Below are 9,123 nucleotides of genomic sequence, written 5' to 3' on the forward strand. Positions count from 1 at the left end.
TCTCCGACGCGGTGAGAAACAAACGTTTTCCATCGAGAGGATGGTGAATTTATCCATGCAAGAACGATTTGTGAATCTGACCAATACCATATTTTACTTGTACAACAATTAAGTTTTGGAATTAATTTATTGACGAGACGCACTGATAATACGGCGGCACACAGTTCCAGTCGCGCGAGTGAAATAACTTTTAATGGAGCGACTCGCGATNTTTCCAGTCGCGCGAGTGAAATAACTTTTAATGGAGCGACTCGCGATTTTGACGTAATAAGTCGAACTATACGCGACCCGTCTGCGTCTTTTGCCATTAAATAAATACACGAACCGTATGCACTGATAGACGCGTCCGCAAAAGCGTGAATTTGCATGTCACACACGTTGTCACAACCAATTATTCTTCGCGGTATTTTTATTTTTTCGATATCTACTACAGTCGACTCTCGATAATTCAAACCTTCGATAATTCGAAACTTTCGATAATTCGAAGTAAATGTTCGGTCCCTAGAAAACCACGCGTTAATTCGAATAAAAACCATGCATTTAAGTACACTCGGTAATTCGAAATTTAATTTTAGGAAAAACAGTCACTAACACGTGACAATTCGAAGTATCATCCGTTCAACTCTCGGCAATTCGAAGTCATATTCACCACATTTATTTTATCTGTATTGTTTTATCTGTGTGTTTTGGTAACTATAGAATTATTATCGTAGGAATCTTATCGTTTTATTTCTTAACCGCCTCTTATTATAATTTAACTCGTCTATAGCCGTCAGTCGAATGTAGTTTTATTTTAGTTTCGTGTGGTCGGTTGTGATGAGTGATAAAGTGATGAGTGCGTCTAATTCAAAAAAAAAAAACAAANCCGCCCAAATAATCGTCAACATAAAAATCTGTCGAAATTGCTTTGCTTGCCGACGGATATTTAGTGCAATTCTCATCTGCCAATTTTTTGAGACACGCCGTAGCGATGTATGGAGCACTTGTGGTTCCATATGTAACTGTTGACAGACAATATTCTTTTAATTCTTCGTGTGGTTGAGATCGCCAAAATATTTTTTGCAAAACTCTATCCTTTTTAGCTACCCATATTTGCCTATACATTTTAGCTATATCTGCTGATAGCACGTACTTGTGTACCCGAAAGCGTGCTAAAATACATATAAGTTCATCTTGAATTACCGGCCCTTTCATAAGTATTTGATTCAAGTTTGTACCTGAAGTGGACTGTGCAGATGCGTCGAATACAACACGGGTTTGTGTTGTTGCACTGTGGTTGCGTAAAACAGCATAGTGTAGCATATAGTATGATATTTCGTTTGTTGATTGCGATTCTTCCATATGATTTAATTTTAAGTATTCATCCATAAATTCAACGTACTTTACACGAAGATCATTATTTTTTCGTAAATTATTTTCTGTAGCTAGAAAACGTCGCCGCGCCATTGCCTTTGAATCACCAAGTAATTCAACGTTGTTTTTCAGTGGGAGTTCAACAATAAATTTTCCCGTAGGTTCACGTTTTACTGTTTGTTCAAAATGTTCGACACAAGACCTTTCTTCAATGCTGAGTTTTTTGTTTGAACCCATTTCTTCTACTTGCCAAAATTTTGACATCAAATCATTTAAATTTACTTGGTTATCAATTACAATCGAATTGAAAAATGTTTTTGTAGTTGTTTGTGCTAAACTGGACACAGATCCTGCAACTATCCAGCCTAGTTCTGTTTCTTGGAAAATTATTTCAGTTGCATCTACCTTATGTTTACCGGCCTTTAGTATACTATAGAAACATTCAGCACCGAGTAGTACATCTATTTTGCCAGGTACGTCGTAATGTGGGGGTCAGCTAACTTAACGTTATTAGGTATATTTATACCAGTTGTGTTTATTGTTTCGTTTGGTAAAAATGAAGTTATTCTTGATAACGTCAAAAAATCGAGTTGGCTACTGTAATTACTATTTTGTGACTGAATTAATGTTGTTATAGAGTAAAATGATTTACCTTTAGAATTATCTACACCAGATATACTAATATTTACTCTTTTTCGTGGCGATTTTAATCTTTGCGCTAACTCAGTGGTTATAAAATTAGTTTGAGAGCCTGAATCGAGCAGTGCTCTTACAATGAATGTTTCATTAAAATGAACCGTGAAGATAAAATAAAGTCCGAAATTTTTTTTTCGCATAATAAAGTATATTACATTAGCTTTAATTTAAGATATATATAAAAGTGTCAGACCTTCCGGAACATTTTCAAAAGTTAAGTTGAAACAGTTAATTTTTTTTGAAAAAGTTGTCATTTTAAATCCCCCCTTGTGGGCAGGTTATGGGTTAAATTTATAAAAAAAATATACCAAACGAAAGGTAATAATATTATGCATCTACATAAAAAAGAATTATATTGATATGTTCATTTTTGAAAAAGTTATGGCACTTTTAAGTAAAAAAAATTTAAAAAATATCGAAAATGAGCGATTTTTAAATTTGTAATTTTTTTGGAGGTTTTCCCCATTTACAGGGAACGAGGGGATTTTTTTCAATTTTTGAGGGTAATGTCTTCGATTAGATACGATTTGTGATCGTTTGACGTATCATTGAAAGAAATCGGTTCGGTGAGAGCTGAGAAAAAGTAGTAACAGAAAAAAAAAAAAAAAAAACACATCTTAGTAAAACCCATACCTTCTCAGCTTAGCATCGAAGCTAATATAATATCGTATTGATAAGCTAAATTTTTTTACATTTTATTTTATAGTATCAAAATAGTAATATTATTGACTTGGTATTTTTAGAAAAATTTAAGATTTCTTGATATTTTATTATGTATTATATTATGTCTATGGTGAATTGAATAGATCATTACAAAAACGACATAAGTCATTAATTTTTTTAATTTTAATTTTTCCAAAGCTTTTAATAATTAACAGAATAACGACTACTTTATAACAATTAAATTTAATAGACTCACATTTAATTAAAATATCTGCTGCAATAAATTAGAATCAACCCAAATTTAGTTTAAAATTATCTATCACTATATTCAGTCCAAATCAATTTTTATTTTTTAATATTTAAAATTTTAATTTTTTGACTAATGTCATTTATAAAATGATTAATTCAATTATAATTAAAATCGTTTCAATGTGTGAAATACAGTGATTTATTTATTTTTTTACAGGCTATCTTATAATGAGAAAAAAATATGCTTCTTATAATGTAATAATGTAATAAAAATTGATCCCTTTTGACTAATATTATATAAAATTAAAACTGTATTAAAAAAATTTAATTTTATATGAGTTATTAATTTAAAACTAAAAGTATTAGAAATATTTAACTCGAAAGTTAAATATTTTCAACATTTTTAATTAAAGTCCGATAGTTTCATTTTCTAAAAAATTGGGGTAAGATTTAGTTAGTAATTATATGAACTTAGTGTTTTCCGGTGAAGAAACAGATATACTTAATTTGGGCTTTATGTTTTTAAGATACATGTGTCAATGCTCTGCGTATTTTAACTCCACACCGCCACCCGCCTGTCCTACCACACACAGAAGTCCAGTTTTTTGCCATATACTTTACGAAAATACAAAAGCCGAGAAATAATGTGAGACTTATTGTGTAGAATATTAAAGTCCCAATTTACTATTTGGCTTAACACTTAGTGAGGCTGTTTTCGTTTATTCAAAAATTTCGATAGCCTTTCAGTTTAAAGTAATATTGAATTAGTTAAAAAATTATCTGGTTGTACTATTAAAAATAATGCTAGGTTAATTAATTTTAACGTAATAGCCTATTTCCAATTTTTCCTATAAGTATAACGATTGTATTTTTTAAAGACTGGCTATAGAACAAACCGTAGAACAGGATAAAATAAATGTACTTATTAATTAAGTAGTTGATAAATCCTTCGTAGCTAAACACTTATTAACACATAATCACTCCTTTAAAACCATATAACTAAATAAAAAAGTAAATTACAAAGAGTCTAATATAAGAAAGGCAATATAAATGTTTAAATATAAGAACAATTAAATTGATTGGAATATTGGCCTACTGAAAAACGTATTTTTAAACTTGTGCAAACTATCAAAATGTGATTATATTACTAAAGAATAAGGACACAAAAACTATATAAGGGATTTTTTTTCCTTCAGCTGTCAATATGTGTTTGACATTGATAATGGTAACATTTTTCTCAAAATACGTATTTACGATTTATAGTAATGTTTTGTGGCTTTTTGAGTTTTAAATATTTAAAAATTTATAATAAATATAAAACATTAAATAAATATTAAATATTTATNAGCGACAACGTCGACAGCCGAACCGCACCCGCGCACCGTCGCCTACAACGCTGCTAACCATTTTGCCGTCCAAGGATTACGCCGAACATCGCGTCGTCGACGCCAGCGAAAGTGCCGCGATATTATGCGAAGATTATTATTACTGTGTTTATCTTTTCGGTTTGTTTTATTTTTGTTAACATAATCTGTTGTCGCTCATTTAATAAACGGCCCACGGGTCTCTACCCTCAAAACCAGTGTCGACCACATTTTTGCGACGCAAGTCGTGTCAATATTTTTAATATTATTAGCTTCGATGCGAAGCTGAGAAGGCATTGGTTTTACTATGATGTGTTTTTTTTTGTGTCTGTTACCACTTTTTCTCAGCTTTCAACGATACGTCAAAAGATCACAAATCGTATCTAGTCAAAGACATTACCCTTAAAAATTGAAAAAAATGCCCTCGTTCCCCGTAAATGGGGGAAACCCTCAAAAAAATTACAAATTTAAAAATGGCTAATTTTCGAATTTTTTTCAATTTTTTTTACTAAAAACTCCCGCAACTTTTTCAAAAATGAACATATCAATATAATTTTTTTTTTTTTAGATGCCTGATGTTTTTACTTATAATTTGGTATATTTTTTTTGTAAATTTGACCCTTTATCTGCCCACAGGAGGAATTTAAAATGACAACTTTTTCAATTTAACTTTTGAAAATGTTCCGGAAGGTCTGACACTTTATATATATATCTTAAATTAAAGCTAATGTAATATACTTTAATTTGAAAAAAAAATTTGACCTCTGGACTTGTCTCTTCATGGTGAAAATGGCTACCGAATGCTATTTTTGTGTGAAAATTCTCGATATTATTTTTTACATTTTTAACTTTATAATGCTATAACTTATTGAAAAGTGTATGGATCCACACAATTTTTGTAAAATTAAACACTATCTAAAGATTTGCATCAAAGCGATTATTTTTGATAGTAGTTTTAATCACTGTCAGATATCATTATACTTGATCCAACTATACCACGGCACCACTGTGCCGTGACCCCCCTGTGCTGGGTTTTTTTTAATTTTAAATCTATAATAAATCAACCTTAAGTTACAAGGTAATATTAAAAATTACGTTACATTTACAAGAAGATTTATATTTTTGATTGTTTACGATTGTATTTCTGTTATATTAATATTATTTTTAACTGTTCAAAAATAAAAATTGTACAAATTATTGAAAATCTGTACTCAATAAAATATTTTAGTGTAATATTTTGATTTTATGTAAAATATATAGCTACTGCTATTTAGTGAATATAATATAACTATATTTTAAAAATTTAGAGATTGTTTATTTTCGACCCTACATAATTTTTTTAATATTATATTTGTTGCACATAGTAATTATAAAATGCTCTGTGATTTAATTTACAATATAATATTAAATATAATACCAATGCTAAATTTATTTTATGGTATCAAAATAAAAATATTATTAAATTAGGTAACATTAAAAATTCAAGTCTTGTTGTGTTACATACAAATTTAAGAAAAATTGTATTTATTTTATTTACAATAAGAAATTTACAATACATATAAATTTTTCAGTAGATTTTAAAAAAAAGTTATGGCAAAAAGATCAACTTTTTTTTTAATTATAAACTTTCATAAAAACTAACATTATAGTACCAAAAAAATAAGTTATAAATGACATTTTGCACGGATTATATTTAATATATTAAAAATCGAAATCAATAATAATTTGAAAACAAATTTTTGCTCATGTGTTTTTAATTTTTTCATATGTGAATACTTGTTTTTGACTAATTATTAATAATCTCAAAAATGAGGTGACAGATAAAATCTAGTTGTTGATTTTATACACGTTTGCTACAGAAATATGCAACTACTATAAAATTTTTTATAATTTCACCTTAAAAGTTACAATATTAAATTATTGAATATCAATTTCATACTAACTTTAATTGCCGTAATAAGTATTTAATCATATATTATACCTATAAATCAAAGAATAAATACTAATCAGAGTCTAATTAAACAAATAGGAGTTAATTATGCATCTTGAATAATCAATCAATTTTCTAAAATTAAACTTTATCTACAGATTAGCATCAAAGCCTTTTTTATGATAGTGATTTTAATCGCTTTTAGATATTATCTATACTTGTCTATACTTGTCTTTACTTGTCTCAACTTTACCACGTCTACACTGTGCTATCGTTATATAAAAGGTTGAACTAGTATTAATTTAACACAATTTATTTGAAAATAATTTACCAAGAATTTCTTTCAGCTTACTTTTATTTTTATTAAGCTCTTTTTTTATTAAAATTATTATTTTTTCACATTCGTCATTATTTTTTGTAAGAATCAAAATTAAACAATGAATAATCAAAATGTTGTTGATGATTATTCTGTAATTTAAACTAATAGTACTGTTCAAATAAATTATGAATAACATATTTTATAATTATATATTTTAGAAAAAAATATTAAATCACTTCTTGCCGTTATTAAAAAGTGCGTCTCATTTTTTATGCATAACAGTAAATAGTTAAAATTTGTTAATAACTTATTTTACAATATTTTATTAAATAGTCAGAAAATTAAATTTATTTCATGATATTGATATTTACTATAAAATATCCCTAAGTTTTTTTATAATTACTATTTACACACTATTATATTAAATAAAATGTAACCAAATAATTATTTGTCAAATTAAAAAAAATATTTACATTATAAAAGGATATTATCTAAGGTTATTTTATTTTAAAAAAATATATTTTGATTCGTCCATTTTTCAAATCGTTATGACACTTTGAATTAAAAGTTTAAAATAGTAGAAATTTACGGAATTAGGAAATTGTAATGTTTTTGGAGATTCCTCCATTTATAAGAGTCGAGTAAAATTTTCCAATTATTTTAGAGTTATGTCTTCAACTAGATATGTTTTTTATTATTTTAGCGCATTTTATGAAAATAATGGTACTGGTGGTCTGTTAAATGGCGAAGCGCTCGGTCATCTTGGCCGCTTCTATGCCGGTCTGAGTTAATATTTGGTCATGCAACAATATATATTTTTCCTGTAAAATTTTTCTGTACATTTTATAATTTTCTCTCCCACGCATAGTGCCGTTGTCCACACGTTCGTGTTTGCCTTTCAATAAATATTTGATGTGAATGTATCTCTGATATCCTGCAAATCGTACACCTTTCTCTATTACACTTTGGTGGTGCCATTTATCGTTTCTATCAACTTTGCCATTAAGTTCTGCCCGACCGATCATTCAACATCCATTCATTTATACTTTGCCTTAGTTTACTGAAATTTCATACTATCCACAAAGCCAAACAAAATGGTGGAACTTAGCCTTAGTACTGGCCAGTCCATGGGCATAGAGTACTACTGCTATACTAATTAATATAAATTACAATATTACGCTTCTTCACTCTGTTTGGCACATTTAAGGCTGTACACAAACGGAGGACACAATATAGTGCACAATCATAAAATAAGAAAATTATACCTGAATAAATAAAATTACGGTTCTTCACTATGATTGGCTCATTTATAGCTGTTCAGAAATGATCACAATTATATTTGAAATTATTAAATATAATAAAAAAATAATAATTTCTTATGAGGATATTAGGTAAAAATAAAAATAAATAATACTTATATAATACTTTACCCTAGTTCAGGGTAAAATATTTTAAATCATCTAAAAATAATGTTAACCATTTAGGGTAATATGACAAAAAAAAACTAAGTTTTAGGGACGAAATATTTACTTATAGTGACGCAGATCAATATAAAAGAATATCGACCAGGAGCATTGAAATCTTCAATACAAAAATCCTGAGACGTCTTTTAGGAACAAATGGTCTTTTTATATTCTAGAGATAGCAAACCAGCGATCTCTTGTGAAATTTCTGAGATGTTTTATTATTATTTGTGATTTATTAATTGCGATAGAAACCTTGTTTTGGGCGTTTTCAATGAATTTATAAGGAGGGACTGGTTCGGCACGTGTTAGTAAATGGTTATTTTGCATACCCCAATAGGAAAACATTGATGATTTTTTATTTATTCATATGTATGCGATCTTTAGTACACGTGTTCATAATCGAGGCGTTGAGCGCAACAGTGGCCTATGCCATTACACAGTTAATGTGTGTAATACATTTTATTAAATTCTTACAAAAATATACAGTTTATTAATGCAACAACATAAATAGTGTTGCTATCTAGTGTAGAATTAAAAAAAAACAAAAATAGGCTTTTGTTACAATAAAATATTTTTTATTCTAAACAAAATGATCTTATTAACCCAATTTTTAACATTTGAGGGTTAAGCCACTGTTGCGCTTAACCCCTCAATTATACTACATTGGGTACTGACACAAGTTAGCTCTAGGTAGTGTAGGCGACGCACGCGTGGACTAACTGGCTAGCTGTTGTAAGTCACGTGGTTCGCGTTTTTCGATTTCAGTCAGGCGTGTTTTTTTTTGTCATTTTTTGGGGGGTGTTGCTCGTCCCGAATGTTCGCATCTCTGTTCGGACAGACGAGGGTAAACAATACGATTTGTTTCTACTGGTTCTCGCGTCATCTGTGCGGTGGTCTTGTCGTTTGTATCGCGGCTTACAATCGTGTGAGCACTCAGCTTCAGAATCCTCTAGCGCTAAGTTAACCGGTTGGTCCGCTTGTGTGGGAGGATCGACGGTCCGGCATTGTGCGGAAACTTATATATAATTATACACGTAGTATGGTAACGGCTGATAAAGTAGGCGCGGGCCGAGGGGCTCCGTG

This window comes from Daktulosphaira vitifoliae, unplaced genomic scaffold (assembly GCF_025091365.1).
Source record: "Daktulosphaira vitifoliae isolate Bord-2020 unplaced genomic scaffold, ASM2509136v1 Scaffold_4, whole genome shotgun sequence".
Taxonomy (NCBI): domain Eukaryota; kingdom Metazoa; phylum Arthropoda; class Insecta; order Hemiptera; family Phylloxeridae; genus Daktulosphaira; species Daktulosphaira vitifoliae.